This window comes from Coregonus clupeaformis, chromosome 3 (assembly GCF_020615455.1).
Source record: "Coregonus clupeaformis isolate EN_2021a chromosome 3, ASM2061545v1, whole genome shotgun sequence".
NCBI classification, from domain to species: Eukaryota; Metazoa; Chordata; class Actinopteri; order Salmoniformes; family Salmonidae; genus Coregonus; species Coregonus clupeaformis.
The window spans coordinates 24,354,857-24,374,292 of NC_059194.1; positions in this window are offsets into that span (position 1 = coordinate 24,354,857).

Below are 19,436 nucleotides of genomic sequence, written 5' to 3' on the forward strand. Positions count from 1 at the left end.
TCCATTTTAATATGGAGGAAAGACTGAATAAATTCTATCTTCTCTGTCAATAAAGCATACAGAATGTCCTCTCATCATCCCCCTTTTCCTCTAGACAGACAAGACACAAATCCCTTAAGACTAACACCGATTTGTCAGTTATTCTTTCAATCTTTTGACTATGGTTACAGAAATGATTGACAATCTGCCAGTTTGCCATTTTAACAAAATCCCCAATGCAAGCAGTATGAGTTTATGGGAGCATCATTATGTAATAACCAACCTGGCATTCCTTTTCCTCTTTGATGGCATGAGAATACAGAATTCATTATAGGGTTAACCCCCTGTAAAGGCAGGTGCATGGTGTTGTGTTGTGCTGTGTTGTGCTGTGCTGTGTAGATTCCTTCCTCATGTGCTGCCTCATGTTGCTATAAAGAGAAGGTGATGTGGAGAGAAGCTAGGCCACCAGAGACCTCTCAGAGGTGCAGGAGCAAATCATTTCTACACGTGACCCTTTTTTATTTTACCCCACCTGCTTAGTGATAGATAGAATATAATAATTGCCTAAGTCGGGTGTTCTTTTAGTTACTACCACTTTAACAGTAGATACTTAAAGTGTTGCCTTGCCCCCCCCCCCCAAAAAAAAGAAGCATGCCTTTGTACTGACACATGGAACAAGATGATTCTCCAAAGGATATGCAAATTGCTATCAACAGGAATGAAACATAACAGTTTCAAACACACTTGACAACGAAAAGTCACACAAGACATATTCTAATGAGAAGGAACACAAATAAAATAAGCCATTTTAATCTTTAAAAACCCCGACAGGCGGTACATTGTTAGACAAACCAAGAGTCAGTGTTGATTTTTTTTCCCGTGCTCTCTTCCCTTTTTCTGCGGGTTTATTTATTTATTTCAGGCTCCTGTAGTGCGTTTTAACAAGGCTGTCGCTCTTTGAAGAGTTGGCCCATCAGATGGCATCAGCTGAACTCTGTGAGCAAACGCTCCCCACAGAATCACCATGACTTAAGTGTAGATTCAACACACAGAGACACACATACACACACACGCCAGGAGGTAGAGTCATTGGAATAGGGCTCACGTGAAAAGGTGCATATGAGAGATGCCTCTGATGCCACCTAAAGATTAAAGAACTTGTAAAAATTAAGATCTAAACTGTGTTATTACTGTATTAAACATGTGACAGCTTGTATTATCTAGTGGTTGTTTAATAGCCTTAACAAAACCTTTCATTCCCACAACCATATCTCTCTCCTCTACAGCCTTGGAACATGCTGAGGTAGAGCTTGATCTCAAAGGTCACTTGTGTCCAGAAGGTGCCTGTATTATTCATTCAGGTACAGTATGTCCGATTCGGTCACAACCCCTAATCCTTCACTCAGTGAGCTGTTGGTCTGTCAGTCTGCCTGTTCTCTCCATGTCAGAGTGTCTCATTAGACAGGACAGCAGCAGAGCCAGTATGTTTGATCATCACTCTGTTTGACCTGAAGGGTCCTGCCTCAGTTACGAAGGGCAACCACTCTACCCCCCGTCCAAAAACAGAAATACTAAGAGACGTTTCATGTTGGCCCCAATTCAATTAGCTTAGATTTTACCATCATTATTTTTTATTTTAATAACCAACTAGGAGTCATGTCCAAGGGTTTCGATTCAATTGAACCCACAGTGCAGTATTCACACACTAGCATATAAACAGCTTTTCAAATAGAGTTGCTATTGCTAATAACTGTTGTGCTTGTCTACATGTCTCTCACACTTCTCTTTTCTTACTAGCACTGATTTTGCAGATTGCGGCAATAGCAGCGTATAAAACAATCTCTCTGTATGATCCAGAGCATGAGCAGGGTCTCCTCTCTCTATTACTCAGATGGTGCTATGTAATATTAACGGAGACTCATATTAATTGGGGAATATCTGAGTTACCAGGCCTGGTAGCCTTCTTTACACTAATGGTGAAACAACGGGTACAAAATGGTCCTACACCATGAATCATTGCTACATTAAGGACATCTCAAGGAGTCTAGATTATACAATCACTCCATATCTTCATCTGTGTGGTTTTGATGATTATAATGAGTCACTCTACTACACTTTATAGCTGTATGTTTAGCTAATTTAAACACTTAATAAATTAAACTACAAAAATCAACTGGTTGAAAAGACAAAGTGAAAAATGTAGAATCGGAGGCTTGGATACCTATTTGATACATTGAGTGGCTAAAATTGCCTATGCGATGAAACTTGTGCTTCTCCAGTCAGCAGTTTTATCAGAGAAAGCTATTTCCGTCAACAGTATTTTCTCCTATCAGCCTTTGTGTTTGCCGTTGACTCTGCCTCTGTGTGAATACTGGTCCCCAAGGTCAATACTATGATGTTCCTCTGCTGTTCAGAAAGAGGACGATAGCCTTTGTATCACTGTGACTAAATGGAACAAATCAAGTGTTGGCAAGTAGTTTAACTGCATCAAGACGGACAAACATTGTCTCCTTGACTGTGATTCTGTTTGAATTCTGTTAGAATGCTGTGTAAATGTATTGTGGACAAATATGCTTACTGTAGCAATGGTTAAAATCGTCCACGAGCAAGTACTATAAAAAGCCTTTTGTGATCCATTAAGGAATCTAAACATGAGCATAGAAAATGTAGTAGAATGCTGAGTAACAATTCAAGCATGTGAATGAATATAAGGCAAACAACAACAAAATGCCAAACAGACTCATTTCTTATAATTTATTGACCTCCACCTACACAATACAGACTTTCAATGATGTCCTATATAAAAACTAATTAAAATAAGAACATTCTCAAATTGTTAATGGCATTACATTTACCTACAAGACAACAAAAAATAATTGCTATTAAGTATATCCACCACGCACCAATAATGAAACCACCATTCTTCATAAATACATTAGCAGATATTATGTTTGGAAAAACGCAAATAGATTTCTTTGAATTCCGTAGTTTTCTCCTATAACTGAACCTACAGTATAAGCAATCTCTGTACAATAATTGAGTATTGATCTTTTCTTATTAATCTGTGTGGCCAGAGTTCTCTCTCATAGTACAACATCCATAATTCCTGTGAATATAGTTTAAGATGCAGGAGCCCTCCTTAAACTGCCAGAGACCTACAAACGCCTTCCCCACCGGCGAAATCAGCAAATCTCATTAGTTAAATAAGTTGTGAAAATATTGATTAGAGACTTTTAATTTACCTCTTCACACTAACGAGGGAGAGCCTTAAGGTAAGAGAGAGAGAGAGAGAGCGAGAGAGAGAGAGAGAGAGAGAGAGAGAGAGAGAGAGAGAGAGAGAGAGAGAGAGAGAGAGAGAGACGTGGGGATAAGAAAGAGAGCAAAGGAGAAGATGGCGGGTATTTGTTGAAAAATATTCTATACAAATTAATAAAAAAAGAAAAGCTGAAATGTCCTGAGTCAATAAGTATTCAACTCCTTTGTTATTGCAATCCGAAATACATTTTTGAATGACTACCTCATCTCTGTACCCAACACATATAATTATCTGTAAGGTTACTCAGTCAAGCAGTGAATTTCAAACACAGATTCAACCACAAAGACCAGGGAGCGCCCCGCACGTTTCATGCGAGAGTGGGCATCCAGCCAGGACGGGTTGTGCCAGCTGTACACTCCAGACCTCCAGTATCAAATCAAATCAAATCAAATCAAATTTTATTGGTCACATGCGCCGAATACAACAGGTGCAGACATTACAGTGAAATGCTTACTTACAGCCCTTAACCAACAGTGCATTTATTTTAAACAAAAAAGTAAGAATAAAACAACAACAAAAAAGTGTTGAGAAAAAAAGAGCAGAAGTAAAAATAAAGTGACAGTAGGGAGGCTATATATACAATAGAATAAAGTGACAGTAGGGAGGCTATATATACAGGGGGGTACCGTTGCATAGTCAATGTGCGGGGGCACCGGCTAGTTGAGGTAGTTGAGGTAATATGTACATGTGGGTAGAGTTAAAGTGACTATGCATAAATACTTAACAGAGTAGCAGCAGCGTAAAAAGTATGGGGTGGGGGGCAGTGCAAATAGTCCGGGTAGCCATGATTAGCTGTTCAGAAGTCTTATGGCTTGGGGGTAGAAGCTGTTGAGAAGTCTTTTGGACCTAGACTTGGCACTCCAGTACCGCTTTGCCGTGCGGTAGCAGAGAGAACAGTCTATGACTAGGGTGACTGGAGTCTTTGACAATTTTGAGGGCCTTCCTCTGACACCGCCTGGTATAGAGGTCCTGGATGGCAGGGAGCTTTGCCCCTGTGATGTACTGGGCCGTACGCACTACCCTCTGTAGTGCCTTGCGGTCAGAGGCCAAGCAGTTGCCATACCAGGCGGTGATGCAACCAGTCAGGATGCTCTCGATGGTGCAGCTGTAGAATTTTTTGAGGATCTGAGGACCCATGCCAAATCTTTTTAGTCTCCTGAGGGGGAATAGGCTTTGTCGTGCCCTCTTCACGACTGTCTTGGTGTGTTTGGACCATGATAGTTCGTTGGTGATGTGGACACCAAGGAACTTGAAGCTCTCAACCTGTTCCACTACAGCCCCGTCGATGAGAATGGGGGCGTGCTCAGTCCTCTTTTTTTTTCCTGTAGTCCACAATCATCTCCTTTGTCTTGGTCACGTTGAGGGAGAGGTTGTTGTCCTGGCACCACACGGCCAGATCTCTGACCTCCTCCCTATAGGCTGTCTCATCGTTGTCGGTGATCAGGCCTACCACTGTTGTGTCGTCGGCAAACTTAATGATGGTGTTGGAGTCGTGCCTGGCCATGCAGTCATGGGTGAACAGAGAGTACAGGAGGGGGACTGAGCACGCACCCCTGAGGGGCCCCGTGTTGAGGATCAGTGTGGCAGATGTGTTGTTACCTACCCTTACCACCTGGGGGCGGCCCGTCAGGAAGTCCAGGATCCAGTTGCAGAGGGAGGTGTTTAGTCCCAGGATCCTTAGCTTAGTGATGAGCTTTGAGGGCACTATGGTGTTGAATGCTGAGCTGTAGTCAATGAATAGCATTCTCACGTAGGTGTTCCTCTTGTCCAGGTGGGAAAGGGCAGTGTGGAGTGCGATAGAGATTGCATCATCTGTGGATCTGTTGGGGCGGTATGCAAATTGGAGTGGGTCTAGGGTTTCTGGGATTATGCTGTTGATGTGAGCCATGACCAGTCTTTCAAAGCACTTCATGGCTACAGACGTCAGTGCCACGGGTCGGTAGTCATTTAGGCAGGTTATCTTAGAGTTCTTGGGCACGGGGACTATGGTGGTCTGCTTGAAACATGTTGGTATTACAGACTCAGTCAGGGACATGTTGAAAATGTCAGTGAAGACACTTGCCAGTTGGTCAGCACATGCTCGGAGTACACGTCCTGGTAATCCGTCTGGCCCTGCGGCCTTGTGAATGTTGACCTGCTTAAAAAGTCTTACTTACATCGGCTACGGAGAGCGTGATCACATAGTCGTCCGGAACAGCTGGTGCTCTCATGCATGCTTCAGTGTTGCTTGCCTCGAGCGAGCATAGAAGTGGTTTAGCTCGTCTGGTAGGCTTGTGTCACTGGGCAGCTCGCGGCTGTGCTTCCCTTTGTAGTCTGTAATAGTTTTCAAGCCCTGCCACATCCGACGAGCGTCAGAGCCAGTGTAGTATGATTCAATCTTAGACCTGTATTGACTCTTTGCCTGTTTGATGGTTCGTCGGAGGTCATAGCGGGATTTCTTATAAGCGTCCGGGTTAGAGTCCCGTTCCTTGAAAGCGGCAGCTCTACCCTTTAGCTCAGTGCGGATGTTTCCTGTAATCCATGGCTTCTGGTTGGGGTATGTACGTCACGGTCACTGTGGGGACGACATCATCGATGCACTTATTGATGAAGCCAGTGACTGATGTGGTGTACTCCTCAATGCTGTCTGAAGAATCCCGAACATGTTCCAGTCTGTGCTAGCAAAACAGTCCTGTAGCTTAGCATCTGCGTCATCTGACCACTTTTTTATTAGCCGAATCACTGGTGCTTCCTGCTTCAGTTTTTGCTTATAAGCAGGAATCAGGAGGATAGAGTTATGGTCAGATTTGCCAAATGGAGGGCGAGGGAGAGCTTTGTATGCGTCTCTGTGTGTGGAGTAAAGGTGGTCTAGAGTTTTTTTCCCCTCTGGTTGCACATTTAACATGCTGGTAGAAATTAGGTAGAACGGATTTAAGTTTCCCTGCATTAAAGTCCCCTGCTACTAGGAGCGCTGCATCTGGATGAGCGTTTTCCTGTTGATTAATGGCCTTGTACAACTCATTCAGTGCAATCTTAATGCCAGCATTGGTTTGTGGTGGTAAATAGACAGCTATGAAAAATATAGATGAAAACTCTCTTGGTAAATAGTGTGGTCTACAGCTTATCATAAGATACTCTACCTCAGGCGAGCAAAACCTTGAGACTTCCTTAGTATTTGATTTTGTGCACCAGCTGTTGTTTACAAATATACAGAGACCGCCACCCCTCGTCTTACCCGAGTCTGCCGTTCTGTCCTGCCGATGTAGCGTATAGCCTGCTAGCTGAATGATATCATTGTCGTTGCTCAGCCACGACTCCGTGAAACATAAGATATTACAGTTTTTAATGTCCCGTTGGTAGGATAACCGTAATCTTAAATCGTCCATTTTATTCTCCAAAGCTTGAACGTTGGCTAATAGGATTGATGGGAGAGGCAGTTTACTCGTTCGCCGTCATCCTTACAAGGCACCCGGATCTGCGCCCACGATATCTCCGTCTCTTCCTCACGCCGAATGACGGGGATCTGGGCCTTGTCGGGAGTCTGTAGAATATCCTTCGCGAACGCCTCGTTGAAGAAAAAGTGTTCGTCCAACGCGAGGTGAGTAATCGCTGTCCTGATATCCAGAAGCTCTCTTTGGTTATAAGAGACGATGGCAGAAACATTATGTACAAAATAAATTACAAATAACGCGGAAAAACACACATAATAGTACAATTGGTTAGAGGGCTGTAAAACGGCAGCCATCTTCTTCCGGCGCTGTTCAGTACGCCTCCACGGTCCAGTATATCCTGCTCCGGTTCTACGCACTGTTTCACCAGTGCGCCTCACCAGCCCGGTAAGCCCCGTACCTGCTCCCCGCACCAGGCCAGTGGTGGGTGTCTCCAGTCCGGCCTGGTCCGTGCCAGCTCCTCACACCAAACCAGTGGTGCCTGTTGCCAGCCCGGTATGCCCCGTACCTGCTCCCCACACCAAACCAGTGGTGCACGTATCCAGTCCGGTACGGCCCGTGCCAGCTCCTCGCACCAAACCAGTGGTGCCTGTCGCCAGCCCGGTAGGCCCCGTGCTAACTCCTCACACCAAACCGGTGATGCGTGTCGCCAGCCCGGTACGCCCCGTACCTGCTCCCCGCACCAAACCAGTGGTGCGCGTATCCAGTCCGGTATGGCCCGTGCCAGCTCCTCGCACCAAACCAGTGGTGCGTGTCGGCAGCCCGGTACGCCCCGTACCTGCTCCCCGTACCAAGCCAGTGGTGCGTGTTCCCAGTCCGGTACGCCCCGTACCTGCTCCCCACACCAGGCCAGTGGTGCGTGTTCCCAGTCCGGCCCGGCCCGTTCCTGCTCCTCGCACCAGACCTGTGGTGCGTGTCCCCAGTCCGGCCCGTTCCTGCTCCTCGCACCAGACTTTTGGTGCATGTCTCCAGTCCGGCCCGGCCCATTCCTGCTCCTCGCACCAGACCTGTGGTGCGTGTCCCCAGTCCGGCCCGTTCCTGCTCCTCGCACCAGACTTGTGGTGCATGTCTCCAGTCCGGCCCGGCCCATTCCTGCTCCTCGCACCATACCAGTGGTGCGTGTCCCCAGTCCGGCCCGGCTTGTTCATGCTCCTCGCACCAGCCCAGTGGTGCGTGTCCATAGTCCGGCCCGGTCCGTTCCACCGGTGCCTGGTCCAGCACCGGCCAGCTGCTCCACTCCAGAGTCAGAGCATTCTGCTCCACCGGGGTCCAGTCCAGCTCTGGTCAGCTGCTCCACTCCGGAGCCAGAGCAGTCCGCTCCACCGGGGTCCAGTTCAGCTCTGGTCAGCAGCTCCACTCCGGAGCCAGAGCAGTCCACTCCACAGGTGCCCAGTCCAGCTCCGGTCAGCGGATCCACTCCGGAGCCAGAGCAGTCCGCTCCACCGGTGCCCAGTGCAGCTCCGGCCAGCGGCTCCACTCCGGAGCCAGAGCAGTCCGCTCCATCGGGGTCCAGTTCAGCTCCGGTCAGCGGCTCCACTCCGGAGCCAGAGCAGAACGCTCCACAGGTGCCCAAACAGTTTGAGCTTCTACTTCTAAAAATCCACCTTTCCAGAAATAAGTCTCTCACTGTTGCTGCTTGCTACAGACCCCCCTCAGCCCCCAGCTGTGCCCTGGACACCATATTGAATTGATTGCCCCCCATTTATCCTCAGAGTTCGTACAGCTTGGTAACCTAAATTGGGATATGCTTAACACCCCGGCCATCCTACAATCCAAACTAGATGCCCTCAATCTCACACAAATTATCAACGAACCTACCAGGTACACCCCTAAATCCGTAAACATGGGTACTAATAGATATCATCCTGACTAACTTACCCTCTAAATACACCTCCGCTGTCTTCAACCAGGATCTCAGCGATCACTGCCATATTGCCTGCGTCCGTAACGGGTCCGCGGTCAAACGACCACCCTCATCACTGTCAAACGCTCCCTAAAACACTTTAGCGAGCAGGCCTTCCTAATTGACCTGGCCCAGGTATCCTGGATGGATATAAATCTCATTCCGTCAGTAGAGGATGCCTGGTTGTTCTTTAAAAGTAATTTCCTCTCAATCTTAAATAAACATGCCCCATTCAAATAATACAGAACTAAGAACAGATATAGCCCCTGGTTCTCCTCAGACTTGAATGCCCTTGACCAAAACAAAAACATCCTGTGGCGTACTGCATTAGCATCAAATAGCCCCCGCGATATGCAACTTTTCAGGGAAGTTAGGAACCAATACACACAAGCAGTTAGGAAAGCAAAGGCTAACTTTTTCAAACAGAAATTTGCATCCTGTAGTACTAACTCCAAAACGTTTTGGGACACTGTAAAGTCCATGGAGAATAAGAGCACTCCCTCCCAGCTGCCCACTGCACTGAGGCTAGGAAACACTATCACCACCGATAAATGTACAATAATCGAGAATTTCAACAAGCATTTTGCTACGGCTGGCCATGCTTTCCACCTGGCTACCACTATCCCGGCCACCAGCTCTGCACCCTCCGCTGCAACTTGCCCATCACACATATTCAGACAGCTGATGTTCTGAAAGAGCTGCAAAATCTGGACCCCTACAAATCATCTGGGCTAGACAATCTGGACCATTTCTTTCTAAAACTAGCCGCCGAAATTGTTGCAACCCCTATTACTAGCCTGTTCAACCTCTCTTTCGTAACGTCTGAGATCCCCAGAGATTGGAAAGCTGCCGCGGTCATCCCCCTCTTCAAAGGGGGTGACACTCTAGATCCAAACTGTTACAGACCTATATCCATCCTGCCCTGCCTTTCGAAAGTTTTTGAAAGCCAAGTTAACAAACAGATCACCGACCATTTCGAATCCCACCGTACCTTCTTCGCTATGCAATCCGGTTTCCGAGCTGATCATGGGTGCACCTCAGCCACGCTCAAGGTCCTAAACGATATTATAACCGCGATCGATAATAGACAGTACTATGCAGCCGTCTTCATCGACCTGGCCAAGGCTTTCGACTCTGTCAACCACCGCATTCTTATTGGCAGACTAAATAGCCTTGGTTTCTCAAATGACTGCCTCGCCTGGTTCACCAACTACTTCTCAGATAGAGTTCAAATCGGAGGGCCTGTTGTCTGGACCTATGGCAGTCTCTATGGGGGTGCCACAGGGTTCAATTCTTGGGCCGACTCTTTTCTCCGTGTATATCAATGATGTCACTCTTGCTGCTGGTGACTCTCAGATCCACCTCTACGCAGACGACACCATTTTGTATACATCTGGCCCTTCATTGGACACTGTGTTAACAAAACTCCAAACGAGCTTCATTGCCATACAACACTCCTTCTGTAGCCTCCAACTGCTCTTAAACACTAGTAAAACTAAATGCATTCTCTTCAATCGAACGCTGCTGGCACCCGCCCACCCGACTAGAATCACTGCTCTCGACGGGTCTGACCTAGAGTATGTGGACAACTACAAATACCTAGGTGTCTGTTTAGACTGTAAACTCTCCTTCCAGACTCACATTAAGAATCTCCAATCCAAAGTTAAATTTAGAATCCGCTTCCTATTTCGCAACAAAGCCTCCTTCACTCATGCTGCCAAACATGCCCTCGTAAAACTGACTATTCAACCGATCCTTGACTTCGGTGATGTCATTTACAAAATAGCCTCCAACACTCTACTCAGCAAATTGGATGTAGTCTATCACAGTGCCATCCGTTTTGTCACCAAAGCCCCATACACTACCCACCACTGTGACCTGTACGCTCTTGTTGGCTGGTCCTCACTACATATTCGTCGCCAAACCCACTGGCTCTAGGCCATCTATAAATCACTGCTAGGCAAATCCCCGCCTTATCTTCGCTCATTAGTCACCATAGCAACACCCACCCGTAGTATGCGCTCCAGCAGGTATATCTCACTGGTCATACCCAAAGCCAACACCTCCTTTGGCCGCCATTCCTTCCAGTTCTCTGCTGCCAATGACTGGAACGAATTGCAAAAATCTCTGAAGCTGGAGACTCTTATCTCCCTCACTAACTTTAAGCATCAGTTGTCAGAGCACCTTACCGATCACTGCACCTGTACACAGCCCATCTGAAATTAGCCCATCCAACTACCTCATCCCCATATTGTTATTTATTTGCTCATTTGCACCCCAGTATCTCTATTTGCACATAATCTCTTGCAAATCTATCGTTCCAGTGTTAATACTAATTGTAATTATTTTGCACTATAGCCTATTTATTGCCTTACCTCCATAACTTGCTACATTTGCACACACTGTATATATATTTTCTGTTGTATTTTTGACTTTATGTTTTGTTTTACCCCATATGTAACTCTGTGTTGTTGTTTTTATCGCACTGCTGTGCTTTATCTTGGCCAGGTCGCAGTTGTAAATGAAAATTTGTTCTCAACTGGCTTACCTGGTTAAATAAAGGTGAAAAATAAATAAATAAATAAAATAAAATCGCGGGAGGATTGCCGATCCAGGCCCAGATGTCAGCCCCTCTCCAGGTTTGGGGTCTCCCACACCAGGGTCCAGACAGGGCTTGGTGCATCGCAGGAGGATTACCGATCCAGGCCCAGATGTCCGCCCCTCTCCAGGTTCGGGGTTTCCCACACCAGGGTCCAGACAGGGCTTGGTGCATCGTGGGAGGAAGGAGAGGGGAAGCATCGCACCGAGGTCCAGACCAGAACAGGGGCGCAACGGGGAGGCAGAGACGGAGAGGTCGTCACACCCGGAGCCGGATCCGCCTCCGAGGCGGAATGCCCACCCGGACCCTCCCCTTATGAGTCAGGTTGGTGCTGCCGGAGTACGCACCTTTTGGGGGGGGTGGGGGTACTGTCACGCCCTGACCTGGAGAGACTGTTATTCTCTAGGTAGTTTGGTCAGGGTGTGAAACTCTATGTTAGAATTTCTATGTTTAGGATCTAGAATTGTATTTCTAGGTTTGGCCGGGTGTGATTCCAAATCAGAGGCAGCTGTCGCTCGTTGTCTCTGATTGGGTATTATACTTAAGTAGCCTGTTTGCCTACCTTAGTTGTGGGATCTTGTTTATGTTCCGTATAGGCTTGTATGTGTATAGCCGGAGGACTTCACGTTACGTTGTTTCTTGTTTTGTTGTATATTTATTTAGTTAATAAACATGTACGCTTTTCACGCTGCACCTTGGTCTGACCCATCTCTCAACGTTTGTGACAATAAGACAACATTCCAATCCATTAGTAGTGTCTGTTGCATGAGAGCACAATGTACCTTTGTATAATTTCACATATCTGTTCTTTGTCACGAGGACTCAGAAGGACTATAAAGAGTTGTAACCTAACCCTGCTTTTTTGGCCATTAACTCTACACCATTGGGTGACCGTTAACACTCCATTACTGCAGTAATTATTAATAAAGTTTGATGGTTTTGAAGAAATCAAAAAGTTTCTCCTTTGATTAGAATAATTACCACGACAAATATACATTGGCCAAATATAGTTGGAATTGCTTACCAAGATGACATTGCATGTTCCTGAGTGGCCAAGTCACAGTTTTGACTTAAATTGTCTTGAAAATCTATGGCTGTCTAGCAATGATCAACAACAAACTTGACAGAGCTTGAAGAATTGTTTCAAGAATAATGTGCAAATATTGTACAATCCAGGTGTGCGAAGTGCTGAGAGACTTACACAGAAAGACTCACAGCTGTAATCACTGCCAATGGTGATTCTAACATGTATTGACTCAGGGGTGTTAATACTTATGTAAATGAGGTATTTCTGTATTTCATTTTCAATAAATGTGAAGAATTGTTTTTATTAAAACATGTTTTCACTTTTTCACTATCGGTTAATGTGTGTAGATGGGTGAGAAAATATATATATTTCATCCATTTTGAATTCAGGCTGTCACACAACAAAATGTGGATTAAGTTAAGGGGAGTGAATACTTTCTTAAGGCACTGTACATGAGGCATCTCCCATCTCTGGGGAACCCAGAAGACTGACGCTGTCTGTCTTAATAACCAACAGATTTTGAGAATTCAGACTGTTCCTATTTGAGATTCTTGTTAATTTCTTCAGTATGCTAAGATACTATTCTTGAGAGGTCATTTGAAAGGGATGTCGCTCAACATGTACATGCTTCAAGCCACATCCACCATCATAAATTAGGCAAGCCCATTTCCAACATTTACATAATAACTCAGCCTCTGAAAATAACCTTCCAAGTGCACGCACTTGCTGCTTTGCTAAGTCACTAAGTACTACACAACTCTGTGAAAGTCATGGTCACCAACTCTACCCTCCCTCCTTCGCGGTCAACAATTGCCACTGTCAACGTTCGCCATAGTCAAGGGCGGCCATACGAAAACATTCCCTCGCGGACAGACAGGAGAAATGTTGATTGTGACTGCTCGCCTTCCCAACTTTCTTACGTTGCCACTAATCAACAAGGGGCTGTGGAGGTTGCAGCCCAGGGGATGCCCGCAGCTATTTTCCAATTAGTGTCACCAGAAAGACAAATAAGACTTCTACACAGTGCTCAGAGAGGGGGGAGAGAGATGGGGGAGAGAGATGGGGGAGTGAGAGGAGGGAGAGAGAGGGGGGAGTGAGAGGAGGGAGTGAGGGGGAGATAGGGGAGGGTGCAGGGTTCTTTTTTTTCTGGGCGAACAGATTAAACGATTGTGACAGCAATTTCGACAAAACACAATTTGCTGGCACAGACTGACAGATAGACAGTGTTGCCCAAGCCTGTCTCAGCTCAGAGAGTAGTCATTCATTACTCTGGCAGTGGAAGTGATACAGAGACAGACGAAGAGTTGGCTCTGCAGTAACAATTAGCTCTGGCTTGTTCTGTATGCTGTGTGTGACTAGTAGCCTCTCCTCTCTGCCAAAGCTGCTTCCAAAGTTCAAGCTCCTCATTGCCTTTGGAAAGACTAGTCTAGCATCAACAACAGTTATAGAAATGGGAATGCAAACAGGTACTAGCAATGTCAAGATGTTTGTTTGTAGGTTCACTGAACCCTATATTTAGCTTTGTGTAATAAAGATTCTGGACCAGAACATAAAACATCAAAGAAACAAGTTCTGACCTAAAGCACATCTTGTTCTTAAAATCCCCTCCAAGAGGCATTATTCAGACAGCGACCATATCTGCCAGACAGGCACAAGATTACACTGCAATCATCAATAAATAGAAAACAATATCCAAGTTTCAGCTTCTGTGAATCTCTACAAAGATATGCTGCACTGTGATTTGGACAAGAATAATAAAACAAAGACTCTGATTGCTGAGTACAGAGGGGAAAATAGAAAAGTGAGAGAGAGAGAGAGCTGTTTCTTGAAGTCTGTGTAACAACATCCCTATCTCCCTCGTCCCCACCCATCATGGCATGCATTAGTCAAGCCTTGTGGCCTCTCTACATCTACTGAGAATATGTGAAGGAGCAGGAATCCATCAAGAGTAATGGTATTGCTGTATGCCCCCAGGGCAGCCATCTTTAATCCTTACCCATGATGCTTCTGCCTTAAAGTATGCAATCACGGCCCCATTCGCCCGCAACCGGCAAAGCAGGTCCTTCCTCAGCCAGAGAGCGTGTGGTCTTACTTCATGCTCTATTTAAGAGGGAATCACGGCTTTACTTCAGATTTCTCTCTCTCTCTTTTTCCCTCTCCTCCTCCTCCTGTATTTATTTTTTATTTGTTTTACCTTAACCAGATGTGTCATCTCCCTCGTCTCTCCACCGCTTTCCACACACTCTCTGTCTTCCACTCCTTCTCCTCCCCTCGACAGCTGTTCCCTTCCCTCGCTCACCCTCCCGGCTCACTCCACACGGTGGGTTTAGAACATCAAATAACAATAAACGTCAGCATCACAGTACAATGCAGCGCAGCACACTACACACTACACTATACTACACACTACACACTACACACTACACACTACACTACACTACACACTACACTAAACTACACACTACACTACACACAACAGCACACTACACAATACGCTACATACTGCACTACACACTACACTACACACTACACTACACACTAAACACTACACACTACACTACACACTACACACTACACCATACACACTTTACACTAGACACTACACTACACACTACAATACACTACACTACACTACACACTACACACCACACACTACAGTACACACTACACTACACTACACACTACACTACACACTACACTACACTATTACTACACAATACACTACACAACACACTACACACTACACAACACACTACACACTACACACTACAGCACACTAGTGCACAGCGCAGCGCAACACAACACACTTTACTACAGCACACTAGTGCACAGCACTGCACTCCACACTAGACTACAACACAGCACAGCACAGCACAGCACATCCCTCAAACATGCAAACAAAACGAGGCAACAACCACCAGAGCGCAGTGAGCTGTGCTCAACAGTAACCATCTTAGCCAGTTTGACCTCCACAAAGAAGAATACTGTACACAACAGGAGCAACTGTAAAGTTGTTGTCAGTGTTAAACCTATTCTGACGTGGCATGGTGTCTAATAGATTAGAATGAAGACATACAGTGCATGTGTAGTAAAGCCATAGCTAAGCTATGGGGGCTCATCCTCCTCTGTCCCAGTGTTCTATTACAGCAGTAATGACACATTGTCAACCATTTAATAACAATCACACAGTTCAAACATGAGGGTTATGATCATCCACAGCCTCTAAACGTATTCTTACTGTGACAGGTTAATCCATGAAAATGCCTTTCATATTTCAATCTCAGTACCTTGAAGGGACCGATCGAAATGTACAGAATGGTTACCTGGAGGTAAAATGGGGTCATGCTTTTTCAATTTCAGACAAGCAGAGGTTTTAGTATTTTTTTAATCTAGTTCAGGCAAGGTCATGTAATTTGTAATTGATGGAGTGTCAATATTTCTCAGTGTTTTAGAATTAGTTGCTTATTAGGTTATATATCGATGTGTGCCTGATGCCACCCCTCATCTCTGATGCTCCGATGGGCGCCCAATATCAACTGCGCCTATAGGCTATTTAGTGTGGTCTCAATCAAATGATCCATAGCCTATAGGCTATAGGCTACGAAGTGCATTCTCGGAGAAGCACAGAGCAAAGTTATATTTCTAAGGTAGCTGCTGGGATGGTGTAAATAAAACTACGCTGCATTACACACTGTAATGGATATTCCAACCCTGAGCCCCGGTCTGCTCTGCTCTTGCTGATCAAAAACGTTTGTGTGCTGCTTAACCAATGGCTGTCCTGGGTAGGGCTACGGTGGCAGTTCAGGAGGAGAGTTTTCTTCCTAAAACACATTTTCAGTAGGCTTAGTCCAAAAAATGCAATATCTTGCGCACAGTCTAGCCTATAGCATATGCTCTGTTCAGTTTGTGAAGGAGAGCGTGAAGATGAGGAAGACCGGAAGTCAACTTTGATAGCTCACTACTACTATAATTGATTTGATTAAAAACAATATATTTATTTTCCATTATGTATTCATCAGAGTTATTGACCTGACAATAAGCCAGTTTTTAATAATTTACATTGTGACGCTGAAACTTGAAGCAACAGCTGCGGCACAATCAATCAGAAATGGACAGCTCATGGTGCTGAAAGTAGGCAAATTTGAGTAAGCATAATTCATTTAAACTGTCTTCATTTTAATTAGACTTTACTAACAAGAGGGCTTTGTGTTGGAGCCTATTTCTTCCTATTTAAGAAATAAGTAGGCCTACCTGTTGGACAGACAAAATGTGGCTATAGGCTGCTATATCCATCGATTTGTCGGTCAATTCCTCCACCCTCCATGCACTCTTTAAATAGCCAACCTCCGTGTCAGTGAAAGGCTGTTAAGTTAAAACCAAAACTCAAATTGAGGGGATATGAGAGGGTATGCCATAGGCCTAGCCGCTATTAAAGGAATGACAAAAAGCAAAGGCCTACCCATTGTTAGCTTAAATGATCCGATTATATAAAGTGATCTATAACAGCGCTTTGGTCCGCAATGCTACATTCTAGAAACAAGCTGCAAAATATCCGGGAAAGACTTGACTCCGATGCATGTGGGGATTTCATTGTTTCGTTTCTTTGAGGCTGGCTTTGCTTGGGAAGTAATCTAATTCAGTCACTATCAATTGATTAAGCTATTCACTTTCTGTACAATAGAAAATGTTTAACCCAGACAGCTTTTAGGGAAACACTTGTGACCGTCTTTCGTTGGGTTAAGCCACGGAAGAAGAGTAGGCAGCAGTTAAAGCTTTCATTTTTCTGAGTTGGTAGGAAAGGGAAAGAGAAAGAGGGCTACCTAGTCAAGGCCTACGGTAGGCCTAACTTTTGAAAGTACCATGCTCAGATTCCTAATGACATCTCCAATTTAATTATTTGCAAACAGGGACAGTTTCATTGCAAACAAGACACACTGATTTGGCATTAGAGAAATATGATAAGATGAACACATAGGCCTATCTCTCTGTCCATTCTTAGCCTGTAATTTCGGTAACTTGTTTGGTTTAAAAAAAATATTCTGCTAATATGTAAAATTACGTAGAATTGCATGAAATGTTTATTAAAGGCCATTTTTTCTCAGACCTGCAAATACGATGATAGATTAATGCAATGCTTTTACTATTAAGGAGATATTTCCACCCCTACTCTTGTCCACGGTGGTTTGCAAGCCCACAACCTTCTGGCTCACAGCCCTGTGTGCTATCAACATTCTCACATTGCCATGTAGTGCGTAGAGGAAGAATAACAGTTTATAAAACTGCATTTCTAAAGCTCTGGTCTGTCAAAGAAGTGAGGGTAAACGGTAAACATGTTCTCTGCTATCCACTTTGTTTTAATCATTATTTTGGGTATAGGTGAGGGTCACTTGTTTGTTTTTATAAGCGTTCAGGGAGGGTTTAGGCAAAATATATTTTGCTAAAGGGATGGACATCCATTTTCATTTCAGAGGTCCTATTTTCTCCATGTAATCCCTATAAGAAATGACGTTCACTCCCTAAGAAGTCTATGATTTTTTGACTACATGTTACTAACAAACCTTTCCATCCCCTGCCTGCTGTAAAAAGCATTTTAAAAAACGTGACTAGGCCTACATGTTGGAAATTAGATATAAACCCTGCCTGGGAAGGAACTAGCCTCTATTTCCTCTACTACTATGTCTACTTCACTTCAGAAGTGAAAACGCTGTGAGTGAATCAATAGAAAAATGTGTGCACATAACCAAAAGCAGAAAAATATTGCATTTTATTGACAACATGTGTTTTTCTAGGTTTATTCGCAGACCGAGATTGTAAAACAAATAACAAAAGTCAACAACAACAAAAATCCACACTGTAGATAATCTTGTTTTTGACTTGAGTGATAAGGAAGGATTTCACAGTAGCTCAATCTGTTTTTGACGGTTTAGCCTTTATGAAGAAATTGGATTTCTTAATATAATTTGTGGTGGTTATAAACTAAACATTTCTCTAGCCTTTCTCTTCCCTCAGATCATTCCTAGGATCCGAAGACAAGCAGATGCAAAATACATCCTTCTGATCTACCAGCAATTATTATAATAGCTCATAAGGAGCACAATGCTAGCAGCGCTGCAATAGTACAAATGGCTATTATGGTGGTGCGAGGCTTTTGTAAATCCAAATTAAGCCTGTCTGTCTAACAGACGCCTTGCATTCACCATTCGAACAGGAAGCAGTTTGAGGCGAGACAGCCAGACAGCTCAGCTCTCTAACTTGTCTGGGAAGGTAACAAGGAGGGATTTTCAATGGGATGTGTAAAGAGTAGAGAACGGAGGGAACGAGGGAGAGAGAAGAGGAAGAGAGAGGGAGGGATCAGGTGGGCTCGACAGGGCCGAGCAGGTTTTGTGTAGACCTGGATTAAAGGAGGGATCTGTGTCCCAGCCGTTTTAATACAGTGTCACATTATGTAAATCCCCCTCGGTAGAATGCCACAGATATATGTATGTTTTTTAACACCAGTTTGCTTTGGGCTCCTCGGATTGACCTCAATATGTTTTCACACTCCTTTTTCCCGTTTATCTTCCTCACCCCTTTCCCCTCTTTTACTCACTTTCCTTTGTATGCAAGAGAGAGGTGATGGCTTTCCTCTATAGTCTCTCAGTAGGAAGTTATATAAAACCATCACTGTAGCCCCAAGTCTTTTATTTACCCAAGCCTGAAACCCATACAGTACCAATCAAAATGTTGGACACACCTACTCATTCAAGTGTTTTTCTTTATTTTTACTATTTTATACATTGTAGAATAATAGTGAATAAATTATAACTATGAAATAATACATATGGAATAATGTAGTAACCAAAAAAGTGTTAAACAAATCAAAATATATTATATTTTTGAGATTCTTCAAATAGCCACCCTTTGCCTTGACGACAGCTTTGCACACTCTTGGCATTCACTCAAACAGCTTCACCTGGAATGCTTTTCCAACAATCTTGAAGAAGTTCCCACATAGGCTGAGCACTTGTTGGCTGCTTTTCCTTCACTCTGCCGTCCGACTCATCACAAACCATCTCAATTGGGTTGAGGCCGGGGGATTGTGGAGGCCAGGTCATCTGATGCAGCACTCCATCACTCTCCTTCTTGGTAAAATAGCCCTTACACAGCCTGGAGGTGTGTTGGGTCATTTTCCTGTTGAAAAACAA